The following is a 20,134-nucleotide window of genomic DNA, read 5'->3' as shown; positions in this document are numbered from 1 at the left end:
AACTAAAACGCCATGGACCATGTCCTCTGTCATTTTCTCAGTCTCTGATAATCACTTTAGTTCTGCCCCAACCCCTTCCTTTATTTCTACTCACATCTCAAAATGTGTCTAGTAGGTGGATTTTTCTGCGTTTATCCATTAGTTATCTCCCTCTTAAGATGCGAGAACAGACATAGAAAAGCAAAGAAAATGGAGTGAAGAAGTTTTAGGAGACCCAAAAAGGAATAGAAGGTGTTTATTACCTTCGCCATAAAGGGAAGGAGGCAAAGGAAAAAAAAAGTGAATTTAGGTTTTTTTGTACAGTACTTCATACATGGGAGAATGCGGAGAAACGTCATCTTACGTTTTAAAGGAAATATTCTGAAGTGATGCACCAATAAACTGTATTTAAGATGAAGTAAACTGAGCTCATAAAACTGTATTTCTGAAATACAATCTATCCTTTTCTGAAAGATATTCATCATATAGCTGTCGACTAAAATACTGATAGTACTGTCTAGGATGAAAGATCCTATTTAACTGAAAAAGTCATACTTTGTAAAAGTAACTGCTAATACAAAGCTCATAGTAAATGTTACACAGTGAACTCAAAAGAAATCCATAAGGTCTGCAGTAGCAAAGTCAGTTACAACCAGCGCAGAGTTTTTTAAGAAGACAACACGCATAGCTGATTTTGATAGAAACAGGTGGATTTGGGGAAGCAGAGGTGAAAACAACAGGAATACTTAACCATGAAAGAGAAGCTTCCCAAAAAGTTGGACCTGTCTACCTTCCAGTCCCTCCATCCTGTCTTTAAACAATTCATTGAGATCTCAGGCTTTTAAGTTTCATTTTCTGCAAGCCTCATTTATTAGATATTCTACTTCTTGAAGCTGAAACCTCCGGTAATTTAATTAGAATATTATTTATTTGCTGGGAAGGTGTTTTGCTGGGGGAGGGAAGCTGGGTGATTTGATTTTTTAATCAAAAATTGGGTCATCATTTCTCGATTATGGCTTTAGCTTTTCTGAAAATAAAACCATTGCAAAATATTTCTCTTGGTGGAGACAAGCTCTTTTCCATAATCACTGAGATGCCTTAGAGCACTGAAAGTGTTCATATTAGGACTGTGAAATATTTTGCTTTGAGCAGTACTGCATCTATGCATATAAACTGCATCTCCAGCAGACAGATTCATAATGCTACTGAAATCCATCAGAGCTTGGTTATCAACATCAACAGGATAAGGATGGTTTATTCATACAGGTATAGCTATGTTCTTCCAAATAAAATTTTAAATTTGAATACATAATAATTAAAAAAAAAAAGAAAAATACACAGAAGTGAGAATACATTACAAAAAGGAGAATCTTAGCAGCTTGAATAGTTCGATTTACTGATCACTATTGCTAACCAATTTTAAATGTCATGCTAACCTAGCATTCATGCTTGATCCTCCTTCCATTAAAACAAATGTCAAAACTCTCCCTAGATGATTATCTCCTTTGTAGGTCTTAAGACATAGGAAATACTCACTTTTGAACTTAGATATAGTACATCTGGAAGAGCACAGTTTTAAAGAATAAAGTATACTGAGAAGACCATGGGATGCTAAATACTACACTTCTTCCCTGAACAACAGCAGGGTCAGAAGGATCTATTTAAGCTTCCATATTTTCTTTAATTTTCCAATATTCATGTGAGAAATAATGGTCATATACCTTGGCTGCTTTGAAAATTCATTCTGCACAGTACTCTAGACTAATTTATCAATTAATCAAATAGCGATTATGCTACCTTGCCTGTAACCAAAGGTTGACTATAGTGTCACACAAATGAGTCATTCGTTCTAATTCACATGTATGGAGCCACTACTGCCCTTCTTTGTGCTAAGGCATGCAACCTCCTACAAGAACACAGAAGTATCAACCTGATCAAGGTAGTCAAGGCTGAGCTTAATTTCAGTGTTTCCTTAGACTTCTGATCTTTTGTCGCACATTCCCAAAGCCTCTGCCATCGCTAACTACACCTCAAGGTCTAGTTTATTCTTAAAGGAAACGGCCTTATATCAGGACGTAACAGGCAAGGGCCTTGTTAACAACTTCCACCACTGCTGATGAAAATATTAATTAAGGAAGGATTAATGCCCGTATTAATTAAAATGCTAAGTATAAACTGAAACACAGCACAAACAAGTCTTCGAGGCTGGAAAGAACCTTTCAAGTGTGATACACTTCATAATGCAACCAGAAGGACACTCTATATGGGCTCAATAAAAAGACAACAAAATAATGTAATCATTGGTTTCAGAATTCCTGCTATGAGCAGGGGAACAACTCTGTCAGCTCACAGTTTCTTTAAGGCAAAGTACACATCATTCCATGCCAACTTTTAACTTTAAAACCAATACTTTCACTTCCTGTTTGTTTCACACAAAAATCACTAGAAGTATGAGCCATTTAGAAAGTTTTATAAAATAAATACGCTAGCCTAGAAAAACTAGACTTTGTGTTACAGGTCATTTTATAGTTCTATAGTATTTCCACGCTCAGTCATACACTATTGCAATCAGAAAAGATTAATTCATCCCTCTATGGAATTAATATGCAATAGAGAAGGATTATGTTCTGGTCTATTATTTGATGGCACCTCTAAAGATGATCAACTTTAAACAACAAAACTTTTCAGCTGATAAAAACATTCTCTACTTATGTGTCATTTTAGTATAGCACAGGTTATCACAATCTACCTCCTGCATGCAAGTCAAGTTTATACAAATGTTAAAAAACTTAATCATGTCTCTGTAACTAATTCAAGAATATTGAACTGAATTCTTCCTCAAGACAGTGGAAAATAAGGGAAAACCCCTAACTCATAGGTGTTCAACTATGATTAACTATAGCTATGATTTTCAAAGAAGCCCAAGGACTTGCTTATCAAATAGAGCCAATACTATTAACTCAATGGCAATTCACTGACTTTCTTAAGACTAATGTAAATCTATATGTAGGCATATTTACTCGGGAACAATAACAATTATCATTATTTGTTACTTACACAAACACTACCATTTCATAGGGAATAAAACGCATTAGGTCCCACTGATGTTTTGAGCTTTGGAAATATTCCCAAGATGCTCTTGCTAAAATAAGGACTTGAGGAAATGTAGTCAAAGACACTTCCCTCCACACTCACATATACTATGCATAGATGAACATACTACCTGCATTTGGAGTCACTGTTTTGACTAAAGATTCTTTTGGAACCCAGGGGTCAGCATATGAACTTCCTTCCCTGCCCTTGCCCTGCTGATTAAGCAGCAATTAAAGTATTTCAACATTAAGCTACTTCATGGTATTTTCCTGGACAGTTTGGGGGATTTCTGATGGTTAATCTCTCTGACCATCATTAACTCGTTACAGCTAGAAGCAAACGTGGAAGAATGATAAATTAAGCAAGCAATTAGCCATTTTCTTTGCCCTGTCCAAACCCCTAAAATTAAGTGGTTCAACCTTGACTACCATGCCACAACAACAAGTAAACCCCATTTTACCTCATTATTCCTTTTTGAGTATCAAATCACCTAAAACCAACTTGTTCAGCCACGGCAATGAGGAACTGTACTAATGAAATCAAATGGGCAGTGGAGCTTTGGGGATGCATACAGCTGAGAGTGTTGAGCTCTACTTCATTTTCATCTAGGTTTTCCTTCCTTTCTTTACTCTTTATTTACAGTAACAATAATAATTACACAAATATAACAACCCTGAACTGTTTGGTTTAGTCACTGAAATTATATCATCAGTTTTTACACTGCCAGAACCCATCTTCTGTCTCTGTACTAGATTCGCATCTCAGATTTTTTTCTAATACAAACAAAAGTAAAGCAAGGCTGGGCAGCTCACTGCTGATAACTCAGTATTAGGGACTGCCTTCGAAAGCTTTGGCCCAAAGTTTGTACTAACATGTAAACAAGAGAGAGAGTCCAAAGTACAAATTGAGTGTGTACTATAGTATAGAAATAACAAGTTATGATTTCTAGTTAAAAGAATAAAAATAAAAATTCAAGACTTTCAGGAAAGTTAACAGATATTTTAGATATTAATTTTAAAACTCCTAAAAAAAAAAAAAACCTAACGCATTTAGTTTTAAGACACAGGTATACTAGAACTGTAAAAGCTGGCTGTGCGTGTAACACTGAAAACGCTCAAACAGCTAATAAATAAGCATACGCTAATGCAAAGACATTTCTGCTGCAGTAGGAGTAAAGCTAATCCAGGTACATTATAACCCCAGATGAAAGAGAAATAGAAACCTGTATACAGGGCAGGTGACACCGTAAACTGTTCTTGTTTTCCCTCAAAGTCCAACTCATTCCTGGGTTTCCTGGGAGTTTCCAAAGTACAGAAATGACACCACCGTGTTTTTCTTCAGTTCTTATCTTTCTCTCAAAATCTTATTAGCAATAACGATAAAATGAAGCAACTTTTTAAAATACACTATGAAAAAAATAACGTGCACTGAAACAGACTTCATGCTGTTTGCCAGATTGTAAAATGTGTGTTGAATCATTGTTGAAGAATCCCTTCAGAAATACTGACACAAAACATCACAAAATACTTCTATATAGTGCAAATTTATTTTTTTAACATAGTGGAAAATGGTAAACACTTGTCCTATTACTATATGCAGGTTACACTTCCTGGCCATCACATAAAATGCAAAAAAGACAAAAACTACTCAAGTGTAGCACTAGGTCTGTCACTAAAAACCTCTAACTCCTATTTAAAGGATCATGGGCATTTCCATACAAGTTAATGAAGTTTCTTTCACAGCAGATTTAGTCTAACACTCCAGGTACTTCTGATTGCTATCGCAAAACTGAAGTTCAAGGAGAAATAACTAAGACTTTTTTTTTCTTAGAAGTGATAGTAGTTGAGATATTTTGCTGTATCTCAGCTATCTCAAGTATTTCTTATAATGACATATACGGATACCCATTCTTATGCTAACACTTTAGCACTAAAAGCGGTTTACTGATATTGCCCATTAGGCCCATTTATCCAGCCAGCAAATACATAAGAAAAACAGCTTACCTTTCCATATGTTAACAAGCAGCAATATGCTCTATAATAACCATATAGCATACATTGAAAGAGATTGAGAAATTATAAATATTGAAGAAAATAACACTATCAATTTAGAAGCATATATTCTACAGAAACAAACAAAACCACACAGCTATATATATTTTATGTGGCTACTACCGCCACATGCAACACCAGCAAAGTAATTACCATAATTCACAAATACTTCTGTGGAAGAAAGTAAGGAATAAATCTGTTATGTTAGTTGCATTCTCCACTGTGGACCGTGTTATGCAGCTTTGATACACATTCATCAGGTAATTGGTAAGAGTTTCTAGCATTTTAATCCTTTATAAGCACGGAAAAGTCAATCATATTTTACTGTTGCACAAATGTTAACAAAAAATCATAATTCGGGGAACTTACCCTGGGTCAACAGGAAGAAGCCCACAACCAAAGCTATTTCCAATGTCCAGACAACAGATCTGAAAAAGAGAATAACAAAGGGTTTGTGACAAAGCTGACATAGAGTACTCTGAAAGGAGCAAAATCAATTGTGACATTTTTCATTTATTTGTAAATGCCTCTTTGGCAGTATGCTCACTCAAAACGACAGTTGACTCTTACAGAATAGGGGAGGTGATGGTAAAATAGAGGAATCATGACAGTTCCTTTAATGAGATTCTGCATTAGGACTACTCTACCACTTTCCCTCAACAAGGAGTATGCCCTTCACTTTCAATCTCACATCCTCCAATTTGAAAAGCATTAACCCTATGAAAAACTCTACTTAGCCTCCTCTAATCAGCATCACAGCTCTTCTTTCTATCTTCTTCGCTATCTGACATTTATGGAGCCCACCACAATTTTAAATATGTATAAGTAGCATAGAGCAAATTAAACTTCGACTTGATACTATTACTTTAATCAAAGTCTAGCTGCAGTGCGTGTTGAGGGGAGGAGAAGACTCTCAGCACAGACCTTAACTGATAATAGGAAAAAGTACAAGCCCACAGAGCATCCCTTCCTACTCTAGGAAGCAGACAGGTAATTTTACAAACTGTAACAACATGCAGCATGATACCAAATATTTCAGGAAGATTCCACTGGAGGAGGATCTAATGCCTGAGTGCGCTTATTCTGAAATACCTCCAACGTGGTCCATTTTATTCTCAAGTTTTCCAACAATAACACTTTGTTGTTGTTTAAATTTATTTTCTAGTAATACATCACATATCTTTCAATTGAACCAGATAACAGTACTGAATATATCATGGTAGCCTCAGGCTGCACTGAAATTAGTATTTTATCCTCTGTCAACATCATTAAAACTTTTGTTATTACAACAGTCAGATTTGTGGTGGGAGTGAGGGGAAAGGAAAACAACAATAAAAAACAAACAAACAAAAAAAAAGCAAGCAAGACCACCTCAAATCCTAGCTCTTTGCATGCAATCCCAACTTTTCTGAGCAACGAAGCTGATGAAGGGTCTGGAGCCCAAGCCTTAAGAAGAACAGCTGAGGGAACTGGGGTTGTTTAGCCTGGAGAAAAGGAGGCTGAGGGGAGACCTTATTCCTCGCTACAACTACCTGAAAGGAGGCTGTAGCAAGGTAGGGGTTGGTCTCTTCTCCCAAGTAACAAGCAAGAGGATGTCCTGGGTTCAGCAGTAGCAGTCATTTTTCTCCTTCTTGGTAGCTGGTGCAGTGCTGTGTTTTGACTTTCAGCTCGGGAACAGAGCTGATAACAAGGATGTTTTGGTTTGGCCAAGGACTTTGTGAGCCTCATGCTCTGCCAGGGAGGAGGGGAAGCCAGGAGGAAACAGAGACAGGACACCTGACCCAAACTGACCAAAGAGGTATTCCATAACTCAGCACGTCATGCCCAGGAGGTAACTGGGAGTCACCCGGAAGGGCTGGGACTGTGGGGCTGGAGGAGGTATCGGTCGGCGCTTGGTTGGGTTGGGGGGGAGCGAGTTATCGGTTGGCAGGTGATGAGGTGTTGTATTCTCTTCCCTTATTATTTCCCTTATCATTATTATCATTGGTGGTAGCAGCAGTGATTTGTGTTATACCTTAGTTACTAAACTGTTCTTATCTCAACCCATGGGAGTTGCATTCTTTTGATTCTCCTCTCCCTCCCTCCGGGAGTAGGGGGAGGGCAAGGATGCGGGAGGGGGGGGGGAGTGAGTGAACGAGTTTCCTGACTGGGTTTAAACCACGACACAGGACAAGAGGAAAGGGCCTCAAGGTGTGAAGGGGAGGTTTAGATCGGATATTAGAAAAAATGTCTTGATTTATTTCCTTCAAAAAAGCTCACAACTTTTTATAGTATGACAAACCATGGTAAAAGAAACATTTTTGGCGCCTTCAATTTGAGGGTGCAGACTAAAAATGTAACTCTGAAGTCTTTTGCAATATCCTTCCTGGTATAGAAGATCCTTTTTAAAAAAGCCTCAATTGATAGAAACAAAGGACTATGATTCACCTTCAGTATTAGCTTGTACTTTCTCTTACCGATGATTCACTTTTTAGGGAAACATTTTAAAATTAGCCTAACAAAGCCTAGCACAACATTAAATCACATACTGAGCATACCAATCTAAGTTAACAAAAAAAATATAGTACACTTCAAAACAAATTCCGTCAGTTTCTTCTGACTGGTATCAAATCTCTGAGATAAAAGACCCTTCATATTTCATTCTTAGAAATACACAGTACCTCATGGCAACGTTTTCTTATTTGGACAGAAAGCAGAAAAGGCCAGATTCTGACCTCTGCTCCAGTACCGGAGCACCAATGAAAAATAATGAAGTCCACATGCATTTCCTCTAGCAAGGAAAAAAAAATTTAGCTCCAAGGAAGGCTGTTTTATAATTCAGACAGGTGATCTGGAGTCACAGCAGAGCAATAATGGCTAACATCACATACTAAAGGGAGCATAAATTTTAATGATACCACTCATAAAACCCACATTTTAAAGGTTACAAAACAGAAACAAGCTTACGAAGAAAACCCATAAATCATTCAAGGTGTTTGGTTCCTATTCCTTAGCTAGTTTAAGAATTAACAGCCTGTCCATCACTGAACTAGAATATGCTGTACTTATTTAGGCAGGACTGAAAAGGACTGTGGCATTAGAGTCCAGCAAGCATGTTGCTTTTTTTAGAAACACAATACGCATAATCCTTTATACCTTCACTGATTTATTCAATGCTCAATTAAATTAAAACAGCCACTTGGCCAAGATCACTTACATCTAGACAAGATCACAAAACATAATTAGCACTATAAAGGCCAGGTAAGTTACATGGGCTTCTTACCCAGTCACATTGAATGCACTGAACCATTTCCTCATCTGCATTTCAGTGTAGTCCATGGAATACCTTTAATGAGGCATTCACATCAACAGACTAGATGACCTGAACGTTCAAAGACAGTTACATACCAGGGAACACTGCAGTCCATAAAAACACTGGAGAACTCAATGCATTTTGTTCTTGATTTTTCAAACTTAATTTCAGAAAATAACTGCCCTGAATACAAAATTAAAGTTCACCCAATAAACTGTTGTACCATTTATCAAAGAATTCAGACTTCTGAACAAATCACAACACATAAGCACAATACTCCTGGTTATCTGTACCACAAACAGACCTGAGCTATTAGGACCTTAAGATCATCTAGTTCCAATCCCCCTGCCATGGGCAGGGACACTTCATACTAAGCCATGTCACCCAAGGCTTCATCCAACCTGGCCTTGAACACAACCAGGGATGGAACATTCACAACCTCCCTGGGCAACCTATTCCAGTGCCTCACCACCCTAACAGGAAAAAATTTCCTCCTTACATCCAGTCTAAACTTCCCCTGTTTAAGTTTTAACCCGTTACCCCTTGTCCTATCACTACAGCCCCTAACGAAGAGTCCGTCTCCAGAATCCCTATAGGCCCCCTCTTCAGATACTGGAAGGCTGCTATGAGGTCTCCACACAGCCTTCTCTTCTCCAGGCTGAACAGCCCCAACTTCCTCAGCCTATCTTCATACAGGAGGTGCTCCAGTCCCCTGATCATCCTCGTGGCCCTCCTCTGGACTTGTTTCAACAGTTCCATGTGTTTTTTATGTTGAGACACCAGAACTGCACACAATACTCCAGGTGAGGTCTCATAAGAGCAGAATAAAGGGGCAGGATCACCTCCTTCAACCTGCTGGTCACACTCCTTTTGATGCAGCCCAGGATACAGTTGGCTTTCCGGGCTGCAAGTGCACACTGCCAGCTCATGTTCATTTTCTCATCAAAAAACACTCCCAAGTCCTTCTCCGCAGGGCTGCTCTGAATCTCTTCTTTGCCCAACCTGTAGCTCTGCCTTGGATCGCTTCGACCCAGGTGTAGGACCTTGCACTTAGCATGGTTAAACTTCATGAGGTTGGCATCAGCCCACCTCACAAGAGTGTCAAGGTGCTCTGGATGGCATTCCTTTCCTCCAGCATATCAACTGAACCACACAGCTTGGTGTCATTGGCAAACTTGCTGAGGGCGTACTCAATCCCACTGTCCATGTCAGCTATGAAGATGTTAAACAAGAGCGGTCCCAACACCAATTCCTGAGGGACACCACTCATTACTGGTCTCCAGCTGGACATTGAGCCATTGACCACAACTCTTTGTGTGCAGCCATCCAGCCAGTTCTTTATTCACCAAGTGGTCCATCCATCAAATTGATGTCTCTTCAATTTAGAGACAAGGATGTCGTGTGGGACAGTGCTGAACGCTTTACTCAAGTCCAAGTAGATGACATCAACTGCTCTACCCCCGTCCATCAGTTCTGTAGCCCCATCACAGAAGGCCACCAAATTGGTCAAGCAGGATTTCCCCTTAGTGAAGCAATGATGGCTGTCACCAAGCACCTTGCTGTCTTTCACATTCCTTAGTATGCCTTCCAGGAGAATCTGCTCCAAGATTTTGGCAGGCCCAGAGGTGAGACTGACTGGTCTGTAATTCCCTGGGTCATCCGTTTTCCCCTTCTTGCAAATGGGAGTTATATTTCCCTTTTTCCAGTCGTCATGAACTTCACCTGACTGCCATGATTTTTCAAATATGATGGATAGTGGCTCAGCAACTTCATTTGCCAGCTCCTTCAGGACCTGCAGATGGATTTCATCAGGACCCATGGACTTATGCACTTTCAGGTTCTTAAGATGGTCTCAAATCAGATCCTCCCCTACTGTGGGCCTTAGCTGTCTTTTATTTGCAATGCACCTATGGAATCCCTTCCTGTTATCTTTCACATCCCTAGCCATGTTTCATTCTAACTGGGCCTTAGCTTTCCTAACCTGGTCCATAGCTTCCCAGACAACATCCCTGTATTCTTCCCAGGCTCCCGGTCCTTGCTTCCACCTCTCATAAGCCTCTTTTTTCATCTGAATTTTCCTCAGGAGCTCCTTATCCATCCAAGAAGGTCTCCTGGCCCTCCTGCTGCACTTCCTTCTAGTTGGGATGCAACACTCCTGAGCTTGTAGCAGGTGATCCTTGAATATCAACCAAGAGTCTTGGGGCCCCTGTCCTCTAGGGCTGTATCCCATGGAACCTTACTAAGCAGGTTCCTGAAGAGGCCAAAGTCTGCTCTCTTGAAGTTCAGGGCAGTGAGCTTGCTGCACGCTCTTCTCACTGTCCTGAGGATCTCGAACTCGACCATCTCATTATCGCTACAGCCAAGGCTGCCCTGAAGTGTCACATTTCCAACAAACCCTTCCCTGTTGGTGAGCACGAGGTCAAGAATGGCACTTCTCCTTGTCAGCTCCTCTATTACTTGCAGAAGGAAGTTGTCTTCCACACAATCAAGGAACCTCCTGGATTGCTTTTGCCTGGCCATACCGTCATTCCAACAGATACCAGGGTGGTTGAAGTCCCCCATGAGGACAAAGGTCTGAGAGCATGAGGCTGTTCCTATCTATTTATACAGCGCTTCATCCAGAGTCTTCTTGATCAGGCGGTCTGTAACAGATCCCCACAGTAATGTCCCCCATAGCTGTTCTTCCTTTAACCCTGAAAAGAGCTCACATCCATCTGTTACTAGACGCTGCTAAATCAAGCATTAATTGTACACAAACAGAAATAAGTAATACCCTTCCAAACAAAAAATCATCCTACTGTCCCTCCCCAACCCAACGTTCATCCTATCTGTTCTTCGCAAATTCTGATCATAACCTCAAGCACTGAATTTCACCATCATAATGGCTCAGTCAAATTTTAGACTAACCTATACTAACCTCCTTGAAACAACAGGGTGGCTTTGAGGGTAAATTAGGAGACAAACAAGCCCCTCTGGGTGCTGGAAATGTGTATACTTATCTTGTTTTCCATACTGGGAAACATCCTCTGCACATGCTCACATGGCCTGCAATGAGACTACTGCTGTCCAAACTCCATGATTTTCACAGGAGAAATAGGGTCCAACACTGATATAGCATACCTGTTATATCAAACGGTCTGAAGCACACACCACTTCTGCTTGTAGTAACAGGGAATAAGCGCATTCTGAAAACATAAAACATTTTCTTCATCTTGTCTTCCATACTGATGGACAAGAGTATTGCAAAGCAACTTCTATCAACAGAGGACATTTTAAATGGCTAGTCATTAAAACAGTGATCTAGGGCTAATAAGGTACTATTAGCGTTGAATTTTGACAGACTCATCTTTCAAATCCACAAACCATCATTAGAGCTGAACTGGATTTTGCAGAAACCACGTGTAGTTTTGCTCAACGGTCTTTTCTCTAAACCACAGAAACTGGTATCTCCATTTCACTGTAAGGAACTTTCACCTCCACAATACAAATGTACTCCAGGCTCCCTTCTGGAAGCAATACGCAAAGAGCCAGGGCTTACTGTGAAAAGCTTTCGCTGTCTCAGGCTTTCGGCATTGTCCTGGGTTCAGCAGTAGCAGTCATTTTTCTCCTTCTTGGTAGCTGGTGCAGTGCAGTGTTTTGACTTTCAGCTTGGGAACAGAGCTGATAACAAGGATGTTTTGGTTTGGCCAAGGACTTTGTGAGCCTCATGCTCTGCCAGGGAGGAGGGGAAGCCAGGAGGAAACAGAGACAGGACACCTGACCCAAACTGACCAAAGAGGTATTCCATACCACAGCACGTCATGCCCAGGATGCAACTGGGAGTTAGCCGGAAGGGCTGGGAGACTGCAGGGTTGGAGGAGGTATCGGTCAGAGCTTGGTTGGGCTGGGGGGGGCGAGTTATCGGTCAGCTGGTGGTGAGATGATGTATTCTCTTCCCTTGCTATTTCCTTTATCATTATTATCATTGGTGGTAGCAGTAGCGATCTCTGTTATACCTTAGTTACTAAACTGTTCTTATCTCAACCCGTGGGAGTTGCATTCTTTTTTCGATTCTCCTCTCCGTCCCTCCGAGAGCAGGGGGAGGGCAAGAAAGGGGGGGGAAGTGAGCGAACGAATTACCTGACTGGGTTTAAACCACGACAGGCATACTGGCCTTCACTTTTGGTTTTGAAAGCTAGCTCAGTTTTAATATCACTTTTCATAATATCCTCCTATGTTTGGACTGTTTAATGGGTAACTCAAAATTGACTTTTCTTTTTTTCCTAGGTAGACAAACCTTAAAAGACACTTGAATAAGGTCATTTTGCCTTGTTGCAAAGTCCAACAGGACTATCAGATAAGGCCTCACCCAAAATCATTCCACATCAAAGAGAATATTTCCACTGCCTAGACTTCAATATTGAATGTAGATTTGGGATGGAGTCTCCATTCAAATGGGATTGCAGCCATCAACCACACAACTACACAGCTCTCAGTGGAAACATTCACTGGATTTAAAACTGCAACCTTGCAATCAAAATTCCTGCATCCAATTCCCAGTTATCAGAAGCAACCAACCTCTTAAAACTGCACTGGTTGAAGAAAACTCAGTATCTAGTTTACAACAGCAATAAACACCTAAATATTTTCAGTAAGCTGTTTCCTTATGCCATGTCTTTAATTCTAGATTCTCTTCCTGTAACTCTAAGGGAACTTTAAGTAAACTGCTAACCTGTTATTTTTCCAGTCTTTGTTTTCTTTAGGAAATTATTTAAGAAGAAAAACCTTGAACAGTGATCTCAGCATTCATACAGCAGAGAACTTCAGTACAGTAACTGCATTGCTGAGAGCTATGACGACTTTCCCATGAGGGAGAAATGACCTGGTAATTCAAGACTGACAAAGTCAAAAGCAAGGTAAACTGGGGGAGGGAAAGGATTTCCCCCCTAGGATGAGATAAATATAATTTCTCACGGCAGTGTATATCTCTTTTAAGCCTCAGGTGGTTTTAAGTTAATGAGATTAGTTCCAGCAGGCAGTGAAATCCCAGGATATAGGATTTATATTTCAGCAGTTTACACTTCATCCAGCAAGCACAGTGAAGTCAATCTTTGTGTCATTTTGTTATTGTCCTGGTTTGGGTCTCATTCTCAGACTCAAGCCTGACAAAAGCACCTCGTAACTTTGACTTGAAAGCTTAAGCATCATGTAGAGTGTGTTTAAAAGGTAGGAGAAAGGCAGAAGTCTTAATCTGCCAGAAAGGATTTTTATTTAACTTTAAAATGTACTTTTATGTAGTGAAATTTGATCATGTACGTTTTTTCCTTTTTTTTAAGGTCACACATTTTTTTATTCTGAACACACAATAAAAATAAATAAATAAATAAAAAGTAGCATATATTACTGGAAGAAGATTTCTTTTTTAAAATTTAGTCCCTAAAAAGACATATACTAACAGCTTAGGAAGACTGGCTAGTTCAGCAGCTTCTACTTGCTGAACAATTACCACCCAGCTTGGTAACAATCAAAATGAGTTCCTATCCAGTGACTACCCACTGGATGTACAAACTGGAGTTTCACTCCAGTCCCCAGTTCTGCTCATACAACAAAACCTTCACTCCAGTTGTAGCCATACCACAAGTTAAACTGGTGTAGCCTCACACAGTGCTCAGAGAGGGCAGCATTTTATCTATCTGATGACAAGGCACAGCAGAAGGATTCAGAAGTGTACAAAACAAGTACCTGGAGCTATCTGAAATGTAAATCACTATACAGAGCTGTTAAGCAGAAGGCTTTTAGAAGATAACATAATGGGAAAAAATGAGGTCACATGGTAACACTGATTTCACATGGTAATACTGATTTCCATATGTTAAGAATTCTTCCACACCCAGCCCGATTTCAACTTAAGCTCACTGCATATTAATAACTGCTAATTTAACAGTTGTTGCACACTCTGGACAGTATTTTTAGCTCTTGAGTTTAAGTTTAAAAATAATAATCATTAACCTCAATAACATTACAGGGTAAATAAAGTGCAGAAAAATCTAGTATTAACAACATGCTTTAGGTAGTTCCTTCCCATTTGGTAGAATGACCACAGTCCTTTTCTCCGCACTTGTGAAACAAAGAAAATGTACATGTTTGTCCCAGGCTTCTTTCCAAGACAGCCGGACTCAACTACATATCCAGAAAGCACACAAATTGTTTTCAATGGGGTAATTTAACCTCAAAATACAAGCTGAGGTCTATTCAAAAGACCTTTTAAAATGCCCATGTTCACCACAGGAAAAGCTGTGCTTATTCTAGTTCATCGTTATCTGAACTTTGTTGTTGGGTGGTTGTTTTTTTTAACTTTACTAATGAATCTGATTTTTCATTCTGTGCCAACGTACCACCCCATTATCTTTATTCTTCATCCTCCACAGATGTGTCCATCCTACTTCAGGCTTTGGCACTTCATTAACCAGGTGTCTTCAGTTACATATGAAAAGTTCAACCGTCTCTTTGCCAAAGGAATGGGTATGTTCGGTAATTTCAGGGTGAAGAACAGGAAAACCTAAGTAAAGGGCAACTGTTCAAAGTTGTGAGATATATTTTCTTTTTCTAGTACTGAGCTAGAACTTCACCTGGTATAAAAGTAATTTAACTGAAGAGAGGCAACATCAGCAAATGAATCTGAGGACACAGACACCAAAACCTGACCACGAACTGGTTTCTGGCACAATTCAAAACTTCACATCCATTGGAATCTGATATGTTGGATAAACACCTAAGTATTCAGTATCCATTACTACTTCGACTTGCTGTACCTTGGAAAGATGCAGTTGTATAGGGATGTAGGATCACATTCAAGTGATATTAAAATGCATTCTCCTTTCAGATGGCTAAATGTTTGCTTATCTATGAGGTAAATATACATTTGCTCTCAAGTTAAACCCAAGGAGTATTTCCAGATGTGCACAGAGCAAAGTATGCCTTTTTCAATTAAATATAACATGCAAATATGATTTCTAACAATACGAAAATTAACTACCAGGGTAATTATTCTGTAAGTACTACAAGTGTCACCAGAATGCCTTGTGTCTTCTGTTGGCAGAAGAATTATTTTGTAATGGGTCAGGGAACTCCTTTTGCACACTTTAATAATCTGAAGTACAGAAGCTTCAAAAAGGAAATCTATTTTAAATCTCTCCCATCATTTCACTATCAGCTTCTGAAAACAGCAGGCCTACCAGAAAAAACAGAAGTACAATCAAAGGGCAAGCTGCCTTAAAACAATGTTTTCAGAAGAAAACAAAACAAAAAAACAGCAGCCTGCAAACATTTACATTCATTTTAAGGTCAAAGGGTCAATTAAAATGAACAATTTGGATCTCGCACACAATACAAGTCAAGAACCCTCACACAGAAATACCTGCCAAGAGAGAGGCTTTAAAATAAGTGTTTCCCAATTGATGCTTGTGTTCTAGATAGCTGCAGGAAAAAAAGTGCAGCTTTGTTACTCTTGAACAAAGTGTTAATTTGTGCTCAGTGGCCTTAATCTACTCTGACTGGCTTAAAAAAAAACCCTTACCTTTAACCTTACCTTTTTCTTGGTAAAGTCCACTTTTGCTACATCCAATTTCTTTGCTAAATCAATCATTGCACAAAAGTTCCCTTTATAGAACCTATTACCAACATTTGTCTGAAGACAGCCCAAAAGCATTAAGCTCCCTGAAAGGCAAAGAGGAGAATCAAGCTCTACCTTTTCACAACAGCAACCAAAAATGGCCTGATTTAGAGTACAGCCTGCTGCACCCCCTCTTAGCTGGCAAAGATCTGCAATTTTATGACTGGAGGTTATAAGCTACAGATGCTGTCTCCTCCATCCACAAAGTACTAAGCATCCATATAGATGGTCATATGTATATAAGCACAAGAAAGTCATGTTCTCTCATTTCAATCCCATGTAGGGGGAGCAGAATAAAGCATCTGAAACAACACTGCTGACATAAACAGTAGAATGGGACTAGTCCAGTTCTGTCCTGCAAGGGATGAAGAAAAACTCATGCCGATGCATGCACAGGTATTTATCTTCTCCATGCTTTGTTCCTTCTGCTCACCTGTATCTTTCTCTGTTAATATTTGCAACATTAAAAGAAAACCATTACCAGAGAAATTTCACTAGAGGTATGTTTTACAGAAAAGGAGAGGAATTTAATCTTGACTAGGACTCCTTTACAGTGCCATAAAAATGGTGGAAAGGGTGTATATATGAGACCATACATACTTAGAAATATTACACATAGGTACACACTTTTCTGCATAAACAGAAAGCAGCCGTACTATAAACGGGGAAAATATCACATAGTTCAGTGGAGAAATTTCACTTCATACGTGAACATAACCCAACAGCTGCTGCTTTGTGTGGCCTGAGACAGAGCACACGCTGTCAGAGTCTGGGTATTAGACATCACATAACACTAGATGGTAAGACTAAGCGATGCTAGAAAATGGCAATACTAAAGTGTCACTGCTTTGCCGGCATTGCAAATATCCTAAAGCAATATTACTTTTGAGGAATAAAACTAACATGGCAATAAAGTATCAAGTTTGAAGTCTCATATCCCCTTAAATTTTTGCTCCTAGGTCCAGAGGTCTGCCTGCCACAGCTGCCTGGATATGTCAGGAAAGATTCAGCTTCCTTCTACTGGAGGAATGCAGCAGATTAACCTAATGCAACAGATGGAAGTAGCCTTGTTCAGGAGAGGATAGAGCTGCTGGCATCAGTCTGATGTATATGAAAGCAGACAGGCTACAAAGTTTAAAGAAGTGTGCAAACTTTAAGAGACAGTTCTGTGATTAAAAAAGAGATAACAAAATGGACAGCAGTTATCAAAAGAATTTTCATTTTGCTTTGCATTTACTGAAATAAGTATTGACTGATATATTCACAGTTTCATTGAGCAAGTGCTAGATTAAGGCTACTGAACTAACTCAATATGACGCATTGCATGACAGTGAGAAAAATCTAACAGTTCAAGATGCAATTTTGTCAGATCTCAGAAGCCAGACAGGACATGAGTGATCCAACAGTGAACTTCCACAGGAGGATGGGAAATACAGCAGGAATTCAGCTCCAATTCCTACTGAGCAAATGCCCAGAAGACTTGGTTCTAGAGGCCAAGACTTCAACCCAGGTTTCTGAACACACTGATCATTACTAATGGCCAGTAACACCTTTTTCAAGTTAATCCTCTTGTTCTGGAAAAGCACTCTAGCAACACTTTCAGCCATCTCAACAAAGAACAGCCCTAGCTTACAAAGCCCTCAAGTACAGGAATAAAAAAGAATGCTTTCAAAGAGTCCTTGAATGGAGCTGCTTGACTATTTTTATCATTTTAATGACAGAGAAGACCTATTTGGTTAGAAAACAGGGCAGCTACAAATAGGATACTCCATCAATCTCTCAGTAAGAAGTGCTCTTCACTTTCTATGCCAGGCAGAAGCACTGCACTCTTTTATGCACAGCAACAACTCAGTGGCTGAAAAACAATTACCTACAGACAAGATTTTTGAACCAATAGACCACAAAATCTCCCTAGAATCACTGTGTACGCTTCAGCATATCAGGATGTTGCATATCCTTCATTAAAAGGACCACAGAACCACATCAAAACAACAGATCAGAGGGTTTTCCCCTGCAAACCCTGCAATGCAAGCTAGGAGCACGAGTTTCCACAAACCAACAATACATTTCATTTGTTGAAGAATGGTCTGTTTTAAATATGTGACTGTGTGCCAATGCTTTGCAAATGTTGTAGCAAGGTTCACTCTGTAACATTAAAATGACTGTGTAGACTGCACTGGAGGAAATTAAGTGTTGTTACAGTCCACTAATGATTTTCATATCCTGAATTCCAGTAATGTAGTTTGGTTATTTCACACGATAACACTTACAGTATGTCTCATGTATTAGCTTGCAATAAGTTCATATTCCTTAAGAAACCCTGAAAATGTGCAATGCAACACCTTTTAACACTATTATGTAAAAGTCATCAAGTGAACATTAGCATGATTCTCTTCCAGAAGAAACGGCCAACTTTTACTTTCTCATACTTTCAACACCTTTGCCTGCCTCGCTCCACTGTAAGCTTTCCTGTTACACTGACTTTATTGCTGCCATAAAGGACAGCACAGATGTCCCATTTCACTACAATGGAAATAATTTCTGTGCCCAGTCTCAAGCAAATAAGCCAGGAACCTGATTTACTTCTGATCTGAAGAGATTGATAACCTTGAGCCTTAAATTGTACCTGGCATTTCCCTGATCTTCACTTGCCGTAAGAAAGGTAGAAAGTCCTCATCTGCAAATTACTAAAAATAATCAGCTGCAAGATGTGACCTTGGATAAAGCAATGTTAAATTGGCCAGCAATTTTTTTGAGGCATCACTGTTATTAACTTACAATTTTTTCATTTCAGTTTGCCACTGATGCTTGGCAGGTTATAATTTTTCATTTTCTCACTTGGCTGCTGCTCACTCAAGTAGAGATTAAGGAGACAGTGGTGGAGAATTTTTACAAAGAGGTGGGTTTTTTTTTCCCCTTTCACTCTATCATGTCAGGATACAAATACAAATTGTCTTTATGCAGTGGGTTACCTTCTACATATAATAGGATTATTCTTAGAAAAGATCCTTTCAGTACTCCAATGGTAGGAACAGTTCTTTTCATATTCGGAATTCATGAGCATTCCAGTGTGTTAATGGACAGTTGTACAACTAATACCCTTGTAGTGCATTCCCATCAGACATGATATGACCTAACTGCACTTCCATTTTATGGTTAATATACAATCAAAGTTTTACAATTCTGATGAATTTGTCCTTTCCCTTGAAGTGACCACTTTTTTTTCTTTTTTTAATAATATATAAAAAAAAAAAAACACTGCTGATCACTTTCTACTTAATAAAAAAACTAACACATATGAAGCGTCTGAGGTGGAGTTTTGTTTGGTTTGTTGAGTTGTTTTGGTTTTTTTTTCCTTTTCTAAATATCCTCTGTTCACAAGGAAAATGCCTAGAATACAAATATCTAACTGAACACAAACAGATCCAAAAACATGATTTCATTTAAGTTGTTCTGCCTCTGGTGATGAACCAAAGCATCCTTCTGCCAGAAGATCCATCCTGTGACATTTATCTTTGACTAAAAATAGCTGCCCCCCAAGCAAGCAGCAGCGATGAAAGAATTGTATGTGATATGCTGTGAAAATTTGCAGACCTTTCCTCATTATAAAAAAATAATTTTCTATTACTATTATTCTAGTTAGAGCTTATGCTAGAAAATATGTCATGAGGGAAAGTCAAAGAACACATTAAAGACTGGTACGTGAAAAGCATAAATCATGGTGGAATGCATTATCATCGATCAGAAACTACGGTTCACATGAAGCTGGAGACACTATGATGTTGTTACTACTAGATCAGCATTAAGTTACAGCCCGAAGGATCTTAACACAGCCTGACAAAATATGTCATTGCCTTCATAATTACCCATTTTTAGCCTTCCTATTCAAACCATGAATATTCAGTACAAAGTATAGGCCTACTGCAATCATTGACCTGAGTGCACAAGAAAACAAGCTCACATTTATTCATTTATATGTGTGTTATTTTTATATATATATATATTCCTTCACTTTGTCTTTTTTAATTGTGTTTTCAAGTACTTACTATCCTAGCAACTGTCTTGCAA

General features: G+C 39.1%; 1 protein-coding gene across 7 annotated transcripts in view; it reads right to left on the bottom strand.

Annotated features, from left to right (window-relative positions):
* Nucleotides 1-20,134, bottom strand: part of NAALADL2 (N-acetylated alpha-linked acidic dipeptidase like 2) — a 489,547-nt gene that overhangs the window by 453,308 nt on the left and 16,105 nt on the right. For 6 of the 7 annotated variants that reach the window (XM_062603417.1, XM_062603427.1, XM_062603416.1 and 3 more), the window contains exon 2: nt 5,493-5,551. The exons of the other annotated variant lie outside the window; for it this stretch is intronic. The gene's annotated coding sequence lies outside the window, so the exon portion shown is untranslated. The remainder of the gene's footprint in view (nt 1-5,492; nt 5,552-20,134) is intronic. 7 annotated transcript variants of the gene reach the window in all.

The sequence above is a fragment of the Pezoporus occidentalis genome, unplaced genomic scaffold (assembly GCF_034315485.1).
Source record: "Pezoporus occidentalis ecotype Australia unplaced genomic scaffold, CSIRO_AGI_Poc_V1 ctg8, whole genome shotgun sequence".
Taxonomy (NCBI): domain Eukaryota; kingdom Metazoa; phylum Chordata; class Aves; order Psittaciformes; family Psittacidae; genus Pezoporus; species Pezoporus occidentalis.
This window is presented reverse-complemented; position numbering and strand designations above follow the sequence as displayed.